The 18,978-nt window shown below is 41.6% G+C and overlaps 1 long non-coding RNA gene across 3 annotated transcripts in view; it reads right to left on the reverse strand.

Moving 5' to 3' along the window:
* The window catches only part of LOC141983816 (uncharacterized), a 54,286-nt gene that overhangs the window by 23,890 nt on the left and 11,418 nt on the right, over positions 1-18,978 (reverse strand). The window contains exons 2-3 of one of the 3 annotated variants that reach the window (XR_012638526.1): positions 16,725-16,791; positions 2,767-2,893 (exon numbers count right to left, since the gene is read on the reverse strand). The exons of 1 other annotated variant lie outside the window; for it this stretch is intronic. This is a non-coding gene — a long non-coding RNA (uncharacterized LOC141983816). The remainder of the gene's footprint in view (positions 1-2,766; positions 2,894-16,724; positions 16,792-18,978) is intronic. One more of the 3 variants, XR_012638524.1, reaches the window with a different exon arrangement.

Consider the following 18,978-nt stretch of genomic DNA (forward strand, 5'->3'; position numbering starts at 1 on the left):
TCTCTACTTTCACAACTGTTACTGCTACCTAGCACTGTGCAACCTAAGTTGGTCACATTGCAAAATTTCCTTACTCCTTCTTTCAGGTGGACTGCCTTTGCCTTTAGACATAGAGGGCTGGCCTGAACTCCTGCTCACCTGGTGCGCCAACACAAGAGAGGGTCCAGGACTATGAGCTTAAGGGCGAGTGTGCACTCAGGGATGAGGTGGATCTGTATATAAAGCCAAGAACATTGGTTAGGTTTATGTTGTAACTTGCTGTTGAAAGCTGTGGCCATTAGCTGAGCCACTGGAACTCCACCTTCTGATCTGATATAGATACAACAACTTAATTTATATCAATCTGTTGCATTTTCCATTGTATGATAGGATAACTTTTAAGTAAATTTGTGTTGGTTTTATTTTGGGTGTTTCTGAATATTATATATAAATTGTTCTGGGAGGCAATTGAGGTAGGCCCACAGGTATATACAATGCTTATCCAGGTGGAGACTCCGCCAACTATAAATATTCATAGGACTAAGAGAACTACTGCAGGACAGGACCAACAAAGAAAATAACAGAACACCACTAGCCATCACCTTCAGCCCCCAACTAAAACCTCTCCAACGCATCATCAATAATCTACAACCTATCCTGAAGGACAACCCATCACTCTCACAGATCTTGGGAGACAGGCCAGTCCTTACTTACAGACAGCCCCCCAACCTGAAGCAAATACTCACCAGCAACCACACACCACACAACAGAACCACTAACCCAGGAACCTATCCTTGCAACAAAGCCTGTTACCAACTGTGTCCACATATCTATTCAGGGGACACCATTATAGGGCCTAATCACATCAGCCACGCTATCAGAGGCTCGTTCACCTGCACATCTACCAATGTGATATATGCCATCATGTGCCAGCAATGCCCCTCTGCCAAGTACATTGGCCAAACTGGACAGTCTCTACATAAAAGAATAAATGGACACAAATCAGATATCAAGAATTATAACATTCAAAAACCAGTCGGAGAACACTTCAATCTCTTTGGTCACTCGATTACAGACTTAAAAGTGGCAATTCTTCAACAAAAAAAGTTCAAAAACAGACTCCAGCGAGAGATTGCTGAATTGGAATTAATTTGCAAACTGGATACAATTAACTTAGGTTTGAATAAAGACTGGGAGTGGATGGGTCATTACACAAAGTAAAACTATTTCCCCATATTTATCCCCCCCCCCCCCCGACATTCTTGTCAACTGCTGGAAATGGCCCACCTTAATTATCACTACAAAAGGTTCCCCTTCCCCTCCCCCCCCCCCCCCCCCCGCTCTCCTGCTGGTAATAGCTCACCTTACCTGATCACTCTCGTTACAGTGTGTATGATAACACCCATTGTTTCATGTTCTCTGTGTATATAAATCTCCCCGCTGTATTTTCCACTGAATGCATCCGATGAAGTGAGCTGTAGCTCACGAAAGCTTATGCTCAAATAAATTTGTTAGTCTCTAAGTTGCCACAAGGACTCCTTTTCACACTGCAAAGCAGTGACTAGGGGATTCTTACCTAATTCCCCATCTCAGCTGGGATCCCCAGAGTCTCCATTATCCTTAATGATGTAAAGTGCCTAGGCAATGGGTGGGAGTTGCCTGCTCCTGAGTAACCCAGGAAGGTGAGAGGGGTTTCCAATAGTTTAACATGTAAATTAGACTCTGGCACATAATACAGAAAACCTTCTATACATAAGGTGCTCCTGTATTAGAGCAATTAAAACAGCTGTCATTTTTCTTACCCATTGCCAAGCCCTGGAATCAATCCAGTGCCCAGAAAGGTGGTAGTAATATGCATAATTGACTAGCACTTCTAGCTGGTGCATGTTTCCCTAAGTATGAAACAGATGAGATGAAACTGAAAGTGAAATGCTAAGCAGAAGTAGCATGTATCAGAAGCCACAACTGAGATCAGTGAAATGCTAAGCAGAAGTAGCATGTATCAGAAGCCACAACTGAGATCAGAGCCCCCTTTTGCTGGGCAGTGTTCAAAGTATAATGAGACTGCCCCCACCCTAAACAACTAACAATGTAAATAGAGAAGATAAACAAAGGAGAGTGGGGAGAAGTGATACGATTTGCTCAAGGTTACATGCTGGTCAGTAGCCGAGGTGGGAATAGAACGCTGGCCTCCTGACACCCAGTCCAATGGACTATGCTGTCTCCGAAATCATCCACGTGATTTATGGAGTTTAATCACGTTTTTAGCTAGAGCATACAGCTAATAGCTGGAGAGTACGTATTCAAAATTAACATCAGGCAGTTTCTGTATCTGAACCAAACATCCGTTAGAGGTAGCAGTACAGATTGGTCATTAATGACATAAAAACTATTGACAGTGTTTATTCATGATATAACTTTGTTCTCCCACAGCTCTAACATTATGACAACCTCCTTTCTATGATTCTTAGTTTAAATGTTGGATGTTATACTCTAAAAACTTACACTCATAGACATATCTGTTTAGCAGGTGGGAGTGTGTATCAACGCTCCAGATATTGGAGTGTGGACTTCCTGTCCTGGTTACTTAAAAAAATTAAGAGGCAACAATACAAGAAACCAGTCCAGGAGACAGAGGGTTTTCAATTATCCTGTCAGGACTGTATACCCCTACTCCGCTCTAATATGCAAGAACATCTGCCTACACCCCCAGCCAAGGTTAGCTCTGGCAGCTGCTCTAAGTGTGCTATAATGAGCTGCAACTCTCTGAAAGATTGAGATTTTCACCTTCACGGTTTTGCTGAGCCAGAGCCAACACTGGAATCAGAAATCCTGCCAGCCCTCCTGAACTCAGAACCGTTCCTCTCCTCTTGGCTCCAGCATGGTAACACACTCACTCAATGGACTCTGAAGCCTGTGTTAAAGTCATATTGTTAAAAATAAAAGCTTAGTAAGCTGTCTGTAATAACAGCCAACGTAACACTATTTCATGGTGACAAGGTAGGTGAGGTAACATCTTTCATTGAACCAATTTCTGTTGGTGAAAAGACAAGCTTTCGACCTACACAGAGCTGCTCTTCTTGTCTCTGTCACCAACAGAAGTCAGTCCAATAAATGATATTACCTCAGCCGCCTTGTCTCTTGAATATCCTAGGAGCAACATGGCTACAACACTTCAAACAACTACTTCATGGCATCATTTTGAAATGCCCCATTTTAAAGAGAGGGTCCTGTTCATCCTGAAGTACTACATTGCTATATTTTATTTATTATTAAGCTCCTGATCCTGCAAGGTACTGAATACCTTTAAGTCCCAAGAGATGAATTATAGCCTTACAATACAGCCTGAGTAAGGGTCATCATAGTTGCACTTTCCTTTAGAACAGGCCAGGGACCAGTTACAATCTGATCCCTGTTGTTCCCCACCCTCCTCCTTTTTTGGGGTGAGAGGAATGTAGGGAGAAGTAAACTGAATCAGCCTTTTTGCTGGAGTGGCTTACTTCTATCCATCTTAGATACTTACATAGCCCCATGACCTTAGTATATGAGTCCCTCTCAATCTTTAATGTATTTTTCCTCACAACACCCTGTGAAGGAGGAAAGTGCTACATGGAGAGTGATGCATAGAGAAGCTAACTGAATTGTCTCAGCTCACACAGGAAGCCCAAATCCTGGGCTAGTATCTTAACCACTGGGCCTTTCTGCTTCTCTTTTCCCTCTCTGTACTGGCTCAGCCATGCTGGCTAGAGCTTTGGAAAAACAGAACCATGATTCTATCCACTCCATACCTTTGCCCACCTGAGTGTTAGGGGGCATAACAGTAACTTGGAATAAGATATTAATAGGTTATAGCTGAATCAGAGTGGTCATGAAATAAGAAATATTGCTTAAATTATTGTACTGTATTGTTCATCAATAGTTCAAAGGCCTCTGCCACAGGATTGCTCTCTCTCTCTCTCTTGAAAATAAATGTGATGCCTCAGGATTGATATCAGATTCTTAACTGGTATAAATTGGCATCACTCCATTGACTTTAATAGACCCAAACCAGTTTACACCAGCTGAGATTCTGCACCTCAGATTGGGGCCAAATGAGAAGTGATAGTTTTCCCTTCCCCCCTAAAAATGATCATTACAATGGTGCAGTTATCACAAAACTCAAACATTTGTAAGTGAGGAGATTCACAGATATGGTTCTACAAACAACCTCAACTCCATTCCTGGGTCCCTGCCCATCAGCCAACCAATGAAAGATGTGTTTTTGACAACATAGATGGGCTTTCTGGCTCATAGTGGAATGGAGGTAGTTCAGTCCAGAAACAGAACTATCTCTTATTACATGGAAAATAAGAAACATGTTGTTGTCTCGACCATACTGAAAATTTCAGATAGGAGAAGTTCAAATCTCTGGTTTCCTTATGTAGGTTAAAATATGAGTGGTAGATAGCTGGTAGCTTGTGAGGTTTTGGGGGTTTTACTTTGTGAGGTTTTACTGTCTTACAAGTGTAACTTCAGAATTGCTACTGCAATTCCATAATACCACTTCTCATTTCTCTAGCATCCTTCATATGACCATCTCAAAATTTACTCACCTACATGAGTAGGCAAGTATCATTATCACCATTTTACAGGGGCTAAAAGAGGCACAGAGACTCAGCCAAAGTTATACATACCAGTCAGTGGCAGGTCTGGAAATAGAAACAGGGTGTCCTGACTTGTGGTCCCCTGCTCTTACTGCTTGTTCCTGCTCGATAACAGTCAGAGGGCCAAATTCTGCATCCACACTGGAACCTGCAAGTGCTCATACAACAGTAGACTGAATACCTTAAATCAATGGGTATCCAGTAATGCACTGTTATTACCATTCTATGGAATAGCTCAAGCCACACCTAAATAATGAGCAATGAACAGTTGAGACATTTGAGCAATTTATTTCCGGGACAACATTTCTTACGGTGAATGACAGGGAATGTTCTTTTCTCTTAATCAGGCCTTGTATTAACTCACTGCTGCATCTCTATCATACTTCATGCAATGGCATTTCTACTTTGGGAAATTATGACTCTACTGTGGGTGGATGAAAAGAGATCTGCTAGTATGTGCAAATTTCACATTGCTATAGCAGCTACACCCCGGTGTGCTGACCTCCCAAGATACCAGAAAAAATCTCTAAGGAATGCTTGGAGTTTGGATCCCTAAATAAAGATACTCATCCACCCCCCCCACATTTTTCCTTGACTGTTTTTTTTTAAAAAGCATTCAGTTGACAGATTCAAAGTGACTTTCAGTTACAGACGTGCTTTTCACAGAGAACGCCATTATGGTAGGCTTATCAAACTGGTGAACTCAAGAAAACAGTTCTGTTGATCTCCACAACTGGGCCCAGAAGGTTGTCACAAAACAATGCTCCAAAGTCATATGCAACTGAGAGTTCAGAACCATTCGTATTACAGTCAGAATCTCCCACTGTTTCAATCCAGAATCCCTAAATAGTAAGAACCATTCCTAAATTTGGCATGGAGCTTACCATCGTAACTGCCAGAGCAAAGTAACATGCGGAGTTTAAAGTAAATGTTTGAGAAAAAAAGCAGAGGTTAACAATCAAACAAAATAATAATGAGAGTCAGTAGCTGATTATAAAGCAAGTCAATGAAAACATAAGAGAAGGAAGGCATTGATATTTGTAATAATAACATACCATCCTCACTCCCACAAAATAATATTCTACTCTCAGAAAAGTGCCTGTCTCTAGCTGGGCAAATTGATTACTCAGTTCCTGGCCCACCACATAACTGTCCTTTATTAAAAGGAAGTGCAGAAGTTCAGCTGGAGAAAACTGATGCAGAGAGGAAGATTAGGATTCCAGAGACAGAAAGGATATTTATGTTGAGGTTACTGGCTCTAGAATTCATTTGCTAAAAGAAATGTTTTATTTATAAGAATAATCTTGTTTTACAGCATGGCTTAAACTCTTTATCCTCTCAAGATTGTGTGTGACAGGCACCCGGGTGGCTGTTTCACTGGTGTGCTGCATCCTGTTTTTTTGTTTTATGCCTGTATTCACTGTTCTGAGCACCCCGAGTCAGATCCTCAGCAGGTGTAAACTCAGCTCCATTGAATATACTAGCTGAGAATCTGGCCGTGTGTGTATGTATGTACATCTAACACACACACCCACAAGAAAAACACTAATATTGCTCGACAGCATTATCCCATCAATACAAATTGTACAATGCAAGGAAATAAGCAACTAAGTCATTCACCACTTATCAGTTTTCCTTCTTAACCTCAACAACCTCCTGCCATCAACCACAACTCACCTATCTTCTCCCTCACGCTGAACAATCAACAGGCATATTTGATCTCTGACCATCTGCATTGGTTATATGATCATGGTTTTTGATGATTAATATAGGGTTGGACTATTTTAATAAATTACACTGTATGCAACACAATACATGGTGTTGTAGCAGTGTGTGGAAGTGAGGTTTCAAATGCTGGCTGTGAAATACATTTTCCTAGAGATTACAGAATAGAAACCCATGTGAATGGGTGAGTGATGTCAGTGATTGTATTAAATTTGGCATTAATTTTTTTATGTAGAAATCACAGCACTGACATTGACACAGGCTTGTGTTCATGGACAGCGTGAAGGCTGGACATTTGCTGTTCTGGATCAGGGTAGAGATATCCCTCCTTTCCCAGAAGGGCTTCCAGGGGCTCTGACACCAGGTCCCTTCAAAAGCTGCTGCAGGACTCCACTAAGCAACCATCAAACCAACCAAGGGAATACTGCTATTGCAACTGGTAGAAGGCACTCAAATAGTAGAGTATTGGGCAGTGGTATAAAATCGTAAGACCTGGTCTATGCTTATAAGTTTTGCTTGTTTCACTGTGTTGGGGTAGTTAAAGTGGTAGAAACCTACTAGAGTAGCTGCAGTTATACCATTCAGTTTTAGTGAAGCAAAATAAGCCGGGGCAGTATAAAGTGCCTTATACAGGCATAATTATGGCTACCTTAAGATTTTCACCTGCTTAACTATGTTGGTAAAAAAAAACACACCCCTTACCAACGTAGTTATGGAGGTAAAACTTTTCAAATATGGACCAAGTCTAAGGCAGAGAGAGATGCTCAGGGGCAGTGTAACGGGGAAGGAGGGGGAACTAGCTCCTCCACAATGGAAATACTGAGGGGGGTCAGATCTATGTTTCTAATCTCCCCAATGTTTTCCGCCCCCACTGCTCTCATAGAAGCGAGAGCAGGCCTCAGAGGAGGGGCTGGAGTAGCCACCATTATTCAAGAGATTGGGCCAGAGGCCAGGGAGCAGGTATGACTCCCTGGGCCAGCTTGGTTCCGCCCCCCACCCCCTTCCAGCCACAATGGATCCTGGCCCAGGGGAGGGCCAGGAGCACGTGCCAGTTGCCATGGTGCGGTGGGGGATGGGACAGGGCACCAGCACCTGGGTGGAGGGCAGGGGGCATTGGCACACAGGGCTACAGCCACTGGGAGGGGTGGGGGAAACATAGGGAATTGGGCACCAGCTGTCCAGGAACTGCCATAGGAATGACAATAGGAACTACCAGGACATCCTTTCCCAGCTTGGAGGCAGCTGCCTCCCCCACCCACTCCAGTTTCAGTAGCTGTCAGTGGTGGAAGGAAGGTAATTTAAGTTGAGAAGGGGAGCTGTTAAGTGCAGAGTTGATGGGGTGTTGAATGATTTTACTAATTATTTCCTTGCTTTTGGAGATGGAGGTAATGTTGGTGGAATATACATTTTAGAAGCTTAAGCTCAAAGTTAACAATTTTTTTTGTGGCTATATATCTACATCTATATATACAAGCTCTGGATATATAGAGTGAGTATGGGTATGTTTGTGAATATATGTGTGTGTGTGCATGTGTGTATATATATGTATATACAGAGAGAGAGAGATGTATATTTGAACTGTTAGAATAGGATCTGGCACGATCAGTGATACAACACAGCTGTTTTTTAAAGTGGTTAGATCACCAGTTATCTACTACAGGCAGTAACAATATCAGTAGGAACATTATTATTGTGTTATACCAGCTCAACAGTAACAAGAAGAGTGAGGGGTGGAGGGGGAAGCAGATGCTAGTGGTACTGTCTACCAATAACTTTTTGTATTGTCCTCTTAAAGTTGATAAACCAACCCTGATTTCTTAGTAGAATAACACGGCAAAGACTGATTCTTCAACACCCCAACTCTGTCATGAACAGCTGTAAGATATTTCTTTGAGGCACTATTTTTGGTCTTCACTGAATAAACTACCGTTTGAGTGTTGTGCTCCTGTTTACTTGGGGATGCATACCCCTTGAAAGTAACACGCTAGAATGATGATCCATCTGAACTTGGAGGTTCTCACCTTGGTAGAGTCAGATTTCAAGGTTTCAGCACATCTTGTTAAGAAAATAAGCAGCTCTAAGCGTAGTATATTTAAGCATTAAGACAAGACACTGGGGAAGGGGAGGGTGCATTTCTCCTCACTTCATTAGGAGTACTACATAAAGTCTTTGTGTGTGTGTGTGTGTGTGTATTGTTTCAACAAAAAGCATTTAATGGTCATTATCTTCAAAGTTATTTCAGAACTGATAGGGTTAAAATGAATCTGCTGTTTTACAGTGTTTGCCACCCCTGACAGTAGAGCAAGAGGAATTATGGTTTTATGAGTAGTAAAGTACCACCTGAGTTTTAGGACTCTAAGCTTTATAACATAGCCCTGGATCTTAAATCAACAGTAAAAGTAGTTGCTTATCAGAGATGTCTCCCACATCCTGAGAAGAGAGGTAAGTCAGGAAGGGGGCATATGTCAAAGCACTTTTGAACACTCTCGGCTCATTTTCAGAGGTTGGGGAATAGTCAGGATGACTCAAGTTTTCCTTATTGAGTATGGTATAAGAATTCGACTCCGATGCACTGATGAAAAACAAACCTGTATCTCAGTAGGCCTCTAACTCACTCTTTTTACACCACAGGTCTACCTAGAACTTTGTGTTTAGTACAGTTGACTTTTAAAGTTTCAACAGAGCCAGCATCTGGGGGTATTTTCATCCATTTTCATTCATAGGGCAGAGTTGTTGGCTCGGGTCATTTGCTACAATTCTGACTTTATCAACAGACATCATGTAGTTAAGTATAACTCAAGCTTCCCTTGCCAGGACAACTAGAATGACAAGGAATTACTATGGAGAATTACTATGGATAATTTCAGAATTTGAATGTTTGGCTGATATGAGTATGCCAAAGAGACTGCCAATTCTTCTGTCTCATCTGAAAGCACAAGCTGCAGAGAAACCACAGAGAGACCAAACTGATCTTTATTTTGGTAAATACAAACAGTCTCCATTATTGCCTTTATTCCATTGAGCCCAATTAATCAAAGAAGGTTGAAACGTTAAATGCATTACTGGGATGTCATGTAGCAGTGGCCTTTGTCTACAAGAGGACATTGGATTAACATAGCTATTGCAGAATAGGCTGTTATGCAACAGCCATTCTAGAATAGCTTCCTGTGTGGATACTATTGTGGAATAAAGGTCATTTTTATTCCAGAATAATTAATTTGTGTTTTGAGTGGTGTAGTGGTTCCAGAATAAAGTTACTATGCTAGTCAATTTCCCAGTGCATACAAGGCCGAGATGAGTTTCTTGCCTTTGGGTTTTTCAGTGTGGAAGAGACATGCAGGAAATTAGCAATAGAGCTATGTGAAACATTTGCAATGAACCCAGTCCGTACAAAATTGACCTGTTTGGGGGTTTCATTACAAACTCAAAACTCAGAGCACGTTTGCAGAAACACTTACTAGTGTTTTCTGTCTTTTCAAGTGAATCTGGCCAGTTTGTGATTTTTGCGAATAAAACCATGCAGTGTTTGCAATTTCTTGTGGCTTTTATCCAACACCAAGTGTAACTTGGCTGGTTTGACTGACTTTTGCTTTGAGCTGAAATGAGTCCAACAACTCAGAGTTAAAAATGGGAAAGCCAGCCCAAGTGCCTTGAAACTGAAGGGAGAAGTTGGCATGAACCCCTGGGAAGCAAAACCAGAAGGCTTCTGGCTGAAGAGTAGCCTTAGAATGTATGAATATAGGAATTAGAGACCTGGAATTGAGCTAATAAGTCAATATTAAAAGAAGACAAGGGGAATGACTTAGGATAAGGCTGTTAGCCTGAATATCAATCCTGAGCAAAATAAAGCTGATTTGGGATTCAGTTGATAAAGAATTAAAGAATAGGAATATAATTATGCCAGTCAACATTTTATGGAAAATAGGTCTTGTCAAACAAACCTAATTTGTTTTAATAAGACAACAAGTTTAGTTGATAAAAGTAATAGTGTAGGTGTAAAATACTTCAAACTTTTGTAAGAGAACCCACTTCCAAGTTTCCCCTGGCTTGAAACAGCAAGCCAGGGGAAACAGTAGATTCAGGATGGCTTCTTCTATGTCAAGGGCTGTTTGTTTGTTCCACTGAGACCCAACTAGATATTGTGGCTCTGTCATGACTCACCATTAGCAGCCCATCTGGCCCACCTCAAAACCTTCCATTTGTCTGCTTGCTCCTTCTGGTGGCCCCGAATGTGCACAACAATCCACTTGTATGTTAATTCCTGTGGGACATGTGCCCGCACCAAGATACTGCAGTTGAAACCCGTTGGCACCCTAATGCCTTCTGAGATCCCATTTAGACCCTGAATGGCTACCTTGGCCTTTTAGTCAAGCTTCCCATGTCTAATGGGCACATTGTAGTCTTCACTGTGATTGTCATTTGACAAATTCGTCCCCGTTGTGCATCTACGCTCTACAGAAGAAACCATCCAGCTTTTGGTAACTCATTTAATTAGTCTCCATGGACTCCCAGAGTAAGTCACAACTTATCGGGGGCCACAATTTGTGTTGTGGTTTTGGCACAAAACCCTTCAATAGCTTGGGATCTGCACTTACACATTCACTACCTGTCACCCACAAACTGACAGTCAGTTCGAATGAGCAAATCAAGTGTTAGAACAATACTTGTGCTACTTCACGAATTTACACCAGGACAACTGGTCGAACCTCCTACTCCAAGCAGAGTTTGCTTACAACACCACCGACCATGTCTCTACAGGGCAGGGTCCATTCTATGCAAACTGTGGCTTCCACCCCCGTCTCCATCTGGCCATCACCATTAACTCCACCAATCCTGCAGACGCTGACAGGGTGCAGCAGATCCATGAGGTCCAAGAAGAACTCAAGGCCCACCTGGACAAGGTCTCCGAGTACTACTGACCAGTGGTGCCAGGAAGGCCTGGGATTCACCATCGGGCAAAAAGTGTGATTCAGCCCAAAACCTACACACCAACCAGTCATGTCATAAACTAGACCACTCATAACTTGGGCCATATTCCATCAGCCAGATAATCAACTGAGTGACCATGAAGCTTCAGTTACCATGATACCTCAAAATACACGCAGTGTTTCATGTATCCTTGCTAAAACCCTACATCGACAACCTTCTTGCTCATTGGGCTCAACCAGTGCCCACTCTGGTGAGGATCCTAGGACATAATGAGTATGAGGTTCATGGAACACTGGACTCAAAAATCAGACGTGGCTCCCTCTGGTACCTCATAGACTGGGAGGGCTACAGCCCAGAAGAGCAATCCTGGGAGCCCACGTCCCAAGTCCATGCCCCTGTGGCAGCCTTCCATGTGGCCCATCCAAACAAACCTAGGCTGGTGCAGGCGCTCATGGAGGTAGGAGGTAATATAAGACCCCCATGGGTCTAGAACATAGGTCTACAGAGCTGCCACCCAGAAGCAGCTGTAACCAGCTTGTACTCCATGGCCCCTTGACCTGCTGTGGGCACAGACCATGGGAAGTCCTGTCTCAAGCGGTATGACAGACAGCAGCCTAATGGCTTCTGATTGGCTCCCTACCTTATATAAACCCAAGGGAGATTCCAAGAAATATCTGGGCAACAGTATGGACCTTCTGTAGCTGCCACGATCATTTCTGCTCCTTGCTTCTGAGTTCCTGGCTTTGATCATAGTTTGGCTTGGACTTTGCTTCCTGACCTGGACCCTGAAACCTGACTCAGACTCTGACCTTTGGTAGTGATCCTGGCCTAGAACCTATGAACTCCTCCACTGCTCTCAGGTTCAGGTTTGCCCCTGCTCTGATCCTTGGTCCAACTGTCTATTCAATCTCTCTTATGTTCTGAATTGTTTTTTAACCACTGTGCCACTTGGAGGTGAATAGACCACATAAGGAATATCTGCAAGCATTCCTTCCAATTCACCCATAATTTTACTTCAGCCATGTTCATGCTCTTTTTGGGGGTTCATTTTCCATCAGTGTTCATGCAGCTGAGCTTTAATGAGAAGCACTTGGGAACTCATTAAGGCCTAGATCCAATGCCCATTCAAGTCAGTGAGAATCTTTCCATTGATTTCAGTGGGCTTTGGATCAGATTCCAGGCTAAACAACAGATATAGTGCCATGTGGGACTCATCTGACAAGTCACAACTAACTATGGCCTTGATCCTTACAGCCAGTGTGCTTAACTTTACACATTGAGTATTCCCATTAACCTCAATGGGACTATACTCAATGCATAAAATTGAGCATGGGTGTAAATCTTTGCAGGATCGAGGTCTAGTGGAACTCGAATAGAGAATGCTGACTATTGAGTATACAGAATATTTGAAGATGAATGCATAAAGTAAAAAACCCTTAAATCACACAATATTAATAATTTTGCACAATAAGTAAATCTGAGGAATTTGTGAGGATCTTGTAGATTTTGTGTGAAAAATAAGAGAATATATGCCTTATTTATTATATTTTATTTATATTTTTTTGTAAATTAGTCACTTAGGTCTAGGACTACTTCATTCTTTCTGGCATCAAATTAGAAAGTTGCATTCTTCACCGATGCATCAGAAACCTTTAAGGATGGTAGATATGGGACAAATCTCTACCTTCACTAATAAACTAAAGGGTGAGATCTTTACCCCCACTCTGCCCCTTAATGCCATGTAAGGGCCACAGCAGCATAAAGGGGCCCCAAAAGCCTAACAATAGGAAGCCCTTCGTATAGGCACTGCAGAAGACACCCATAAGGCTGCCTCCAAAGATCCCTCCTCATAAGTCCAGATGTAGGAGACCTGCCAGAGGCAGGGTCTCAGCCTGCAGCATCATTGCTGAGATTCCAGGCTCATGGGGCCATTTGGGAGGCTGCTATAACATAAATAGTCCCCTCACACCCCCTGGGGCTGTTACACAAGAGGTCTTTACAGCTTCTGGAGCAGCACAGAGTTAGAAGGTCACAAAGGTGGCTCCACAAGTTCTATGCTGCACCTCCTAGGAGCATAGCATGGAATCTCACCCCAAGTGAATCATTATCATTCTTTTCTCCCCCTCCAAATTGTCTCAGCCCCTTAAGTGGATAACAATAATTTTGAAAAATACCAATGGGCACCCACATCTTTATGGCATTGACAAAGCTTTAATAAAAACACCCCTTTCTCCTCCATTCTTATAATTATTTTTCCCACTACCATAAATGCTGAAAATACATTAAAATATATTTTTTTTTAAAAAGAAGATTGGTTTTGGAGTTCTTGAAAGCTAGAGGAGGACTTTGGCATAGCACCTATAAAAGTTCAGTTAATTTTTATTTATTTTTAAATAAGAGATTATTTCCTTGTGGGAGACACAACAACAACGTCTTCAAGACCTTGAAGGAATGAATGTTGGGTCTCAGTAATGGCAGGCAGCATGATAATAAGTTGAAAAGTGATTCACGAATGGGAATTTTTTTTAAAGTAAATCCCTTTGTTTCATATTTATAAAGGTTATTCTGAACAAAGAGAATGTGCAAACTCTCTTTTTCTCTCTATGACTCTCATGGAATGGAGCACTGTTAGAATAGGAGGCTGCTTTGCAATTTAAACTAAGAGTAATTGGTCTGCCAGTCCAAGAGGCCATGGTTGAAAGTTGGTCTTAGCTCAGTTCTTATTGAACACTGACTGGTTTGCTGAAAAGGAGATCTGAAATCCAATATTTATTATGAACAGATGACTTTCTGGACCCCACAATCCCTTCAGCTCAGCAGTGGAGTACTTTCAAAGAAGATGAGAGAGTCAGCACACAGAGACAGGGCTCCCTCTTCTCTGTGTGCTGCACTTGGCTTTTGAATCTTATGGTGGCTTGAGGCACCAGTGAAATCAATCCCTCAATTATAACTTATATTACCTCGAAGTAAGTTATATAATAAAAATATGAAAACACAATTGTTAACTTATCCAAAGCAAGGTGTGACTTGCTGCTTCATTCATTTTACACCCTGGTCTTTAACAGGAGGCTGTGTCCTCTTTGAGGTAACAATTTCCTGGGCTGAACAAAATCCAAGGTCAAAGACTGAAGATCCACATTTTCAAAAATGACTAATGATTTTGGTTCCTCAACTTGAAATCCCTGAAAGTAGCCTGATTTACAGAGATTTGTACTAGGCCCTTTTTGTAAAGCAGGGCCCTTTATAGTGTCTCCAGTTGGACACCTAAAAATGGAAGCAAGCAGAACCTCTAGTCACTTTTAAAAATATAGGCCAAGATGTTTATATCATATAAACGTTGAGGGTTAAATATTAGTCCAATGTATGACTATAATCTCTTTTGGGCAGGGACGGCTTTTTTTTGTTCTGTGTTTGTACGGTGCCTAGCATAATGGGCTCCTGGTCCATGACTGGGGGTCCTAGGTACTAAAGTAATAACAATAAATTAATAAGAACAATAAATTGAGTTATTGTTATATCTGATCATATGCTATTCACTGAATAATGCATTTCATGAGCACCCTTTTTATACACTGTGTCCCTTGATGGATAGAGCTGGTCAAAAAATTGAAAAAAATATACCCCTCCCCCCAATTTAGCAGCTCTAGTGATTATGAAAATCAGACATCAACAGGTAGGGATCAAACAATTGCATCAGTGTGGGGGGGGAACTGAGTTATTAATGAGTAACCACCGCATCACTGTAGCGTGGTTGGTTGAGATAATTCTGTTTCAAAATAATGACAATCTTCATTGAAATAGCATTATAAATGTAATGTGATAAAGCTGAAACTATTAGAATGGTATAACAGCATGTTCAGTAGAAAATAACAAAAATGCTTTACTTTCTGCATGCTGTATACAGAGAACTTTCTCTTAACCTGAAAGATATGGCACATCTGCAAAAATATTTCTGTAGACTGTTTTTTCCATTAACTAGCCTGTGATGTGTATGGATGGAAGAATAATTACATTTCTAGTATTTTTAAACTTTGGCCCTCATCCTGCAAACACTTACGTATGTGTTTAATCTTATGATGTGAGTGGTCCTATTGACTTCAGTTAAACTAGTCGCGTGTAAAGTTAAGCATAAACATTTGCGGGGGTGAGGCCTTGTGTGTTTGATATTTACTCCAGGGACCCAGTAGCCCTAATTCTCCATTGCACTGTGCTTAGGTACATAATGGAGAATGTGATTGCAAGCAGCCAGTTGAAGCCAATCATCAGCTGCCTCCCCCAGCAGAAGTTAGAACAGCAAAGGGTTTAGTAGCATAAGTGCCATAACCCTCTCTCCCACCCATCCCAGGAATGCCCCTGATATTCCCTCTCCTTATACCAGGGATTGGGGGATGGAGGCATGGCTGGCAGAGGAGGTGGCAGAGTTTTCCACTGGTGGAGAGTTCTTCTTCAAAAGGGGAATTCTCCATCTGTAATTTCTGGCTGTTTCAGACTAGAAAATCCAGCCCTAAATCTCTCAGGGTTCGCCTAACTCTGTTCTTATTGAAGTCAATGCAAGTTTTGCCACTGAGCTCAGTGGGATCAGAATTGGGACAATGTTCCGTGCTCTTAAAAATATCACATTCAGTGTATCATGACTACATTGTTTCAGCACTCATCAGAGTTGCTATTCCAAAGACACACACACTTTTTATTGTCAGCAAAATTTAGCTTCATGTGTCTGAGAGGGACAAACTAGTTCTGATATCACAAAAGGAAATTGTTAAATGCTCTTTATGCTAAGCTCCCAGGTCAGACTACATGCCCTACTATGCACCAGTTTCCCCTGTTAGTGAGGGGAGGTGATGCATCAGGGGAGTCCTATGCCTGTAGTGCATCATTGGGGATGAAGTTCAGCTGGGAAACTTGGCCCATAGAGGAGAATGGGGACATAAGACAACCAAACTACAATTCCCATAAGTCACTGCAGCAGCATATCTGAATCAAAATGTTTTGGTTTTCATCTGAAAAACAAAAAACATTTGGTTTTGAACTATATTTTTTTGTCAAAAAAAAAGTTTCACAAAAACCAGAAACTTTTAAAAAAATATTAATTTAGTCAAAACCCCAGTTTTTCATTGAAAAGACAGCTGGGACAGAAAAATTTCAACCATTCATAGAATACACAGTTTAGTTAATTAAAAGCAAATCCAATAGAAAACAGACCTATCCAAATGTCAGTCATTATATTACTCTTTGGACCAAATTCAGACCTGGTGTAAAGCTTCAACAGAGCTGTACCCCTTTACATCAGATATGATTTTTCCCCTTTGTAACAAAAGCTTACTAAGATGGTTAGTTACACACAACAACAAAAAATAAACTAAACCGTACAGTATTGCTGTGACATTCTGTCCTCAAAAGCAGAGTGACTGTAAATGTAAGTACTTGGTTTGAATAAAGACTCTCTACCTGTTTGGTAAGATCCCATTATGTTCCAAAGATGTTGCTGGCCTGGTCATAGTCTCCTGGTAATGAACTGCATAAAACAAGGATTAATTCATTGTTAACTGCTTTATCTCAAACTATGCAGATGCTGCAAAATCATTTGCATTTCAAAACAGGGATTTGCTCCAAATATTCACATTGGCTGGAGAGCACCTGCTTTTCAGATGCAGAAAATAACATGCTGACTGTTCCTGAAAGGCAGCCTTCTATCTTATCATTAAATACAGTATATCAGAAATGAAAGAGAGAGAACCAAAAGCATATAAAAATCCCTTTAAGGGCAAGGGTTAGCTTGGGGGCTTGGAAGGTGGTTCCATACATCAGCATTCAGGAGTATCAGAATTGGGGGCAATTTCAAGGCACTTCTGTCCTTTGGGCCACCCCAGTAAAGGTGATAGCTTCAGCCAGAGTGAAAAGAGTGAGGTTTACTTTGCTCTTGTACGTTCCCAGCGTCTAACTCTGGGAGCAGCACTGATGCCAGCTGCAGAGGAAAGTGAGCATGAGTATCTCATACATGATGACGGCACATTGCATGTGTAACAGGAGGGGGAATGCGTATATAATATTTTAAACAACATTGGCTGGAATGGAAAAAGCAGGTGAAAACCATGAGGACCGATATTCCATACCCCTATAGAGAGAGTATAGGGTCAGAGTGTGGAGATATTTATAAGGAATTTGGTCTAGTGTTTAAAGCAAGTGAATGATTGATTGATAGCCAGAGAAAGTCTGGGCCCTCAACTGGGATTCAGAAGACCTGGGCTTTACCCCTGTTTCTGTAACTCACCTGTTGTGTGATGCTGGGAAAGTCACTTTTAATCTCTCTTTGCCTCTTTTTCCCCTCCCAATCCTTTAAGTAAGGGACTGTCCTCTCACCGTGTTTTTGTACATTACCTAGCAGAGTGAAACTCCATACTTGACTGGGGCTTCTAGACAGTATGGTAATATAAATATTACTTATAAGGAAAATATGTCCTGGCTCTTCCATTGACATGCTGCATGAGCTTGGCATGTCACTAATCTCTAAAATGGGGATATTTTACCTACCTCTGAAGGGAATTGTAATGCTTAACTGGTTTGTTTTGCTTGGATGGAAGGGGTCACAGCAATCCAATGTGCTTTTATATTTTCTCACTATTACATCAAGAAATCAGTAGGGCTCTAACGCAGTTTATAATATTCAAGGTGATGCTATAGTAATCTCTGCCCCAGTGAACAAGACAAGAAGGTCCCCAGAGTACAGCTGGGCTGTGTGTAAGAACGTTGCTTGTTGTAATTGTACACTGAGTTGAAGTTCACATGCCTCATACACAGCTGCCTTTCTTGTATTTGACCTGTTCCGGTCAAAAATATAAAATATTAACGTACTGTATTTTTTTAATTTAAATGATCCTGCACAAAGATCCTGAATGTTTCAGGGGACTGTCAATCGTATGTGGAGCTTTTCACCTCTAAGATTGCTTGTTTAAACCTAAACCGGAGTGTCAGTGACAAAAAGGTGTTTTATATGATGGCTGGTTGGGGGCTTAAGTAAAGTAAGATGTTCCCAGTCCAGTTCTCACTGGATGGTGTCTGTCCACATATGAAAAATGTACCACATCCGCACATGGCACTAATTGGTACTCTGCAGGAAACTAACTTCTAAATGTACGCTTCATTTTTTTTAGAGGGCTAGATTATCAACTTGCCCAAAACTAGTTGCATGGCACACCGGTGATAGCTCTTCATGAGAAGTTTTGAGGCTTGATCCTGTTCCATTGAAGCCAATGGGAGCTTTGCTACTGACTTCAGGAAAAACTGGATCAAGCTTTAAGTGATGCAGAATCAGCAATGTTGTAGCTGCGTCAGTCTCAGGAGATTAGAGGGACAAGGTGCGTGAGGTGATACCTTTTATTAGACCAACTTCTGTTGGTGAGAGAAACAAGCTTTCAAGCAACACAGAACTCTTCCAGGTCCAATAAAGATATTACCGCACCCACCTTGTCTCACAGAATCAGCACTCAAATGTAAGTGATGTAGTAGAGAGAAGGACAATCTGAACGCACAGAATATTAAACATAATGACTAAGAGGATGCTAATTCACTTCAGAAGGACAGTTCGAAAGCAGCATGCATACCTACGACTCTTTATGGATAATAACCCAACCATTCTAGAACCACAGAAGTTACAAATGGAAAAGATCTATTAGGTCTTCTAGCACATCTTCAGGCCAGTATA

The sequence above is a fragment of the Natator depressus genome, chromosome 3 (assembly GCF_965152275.1).
Source record: "Natator depressus isolate rNatDep1 chromosome 3, rNatDep2.hap1, whole genome shotgun sequence".
Lineage (NCBI taxonomy): Eukaryota > Metazoa > Chordata > Testudines > Cheloniidae > Natator > Natator depressus.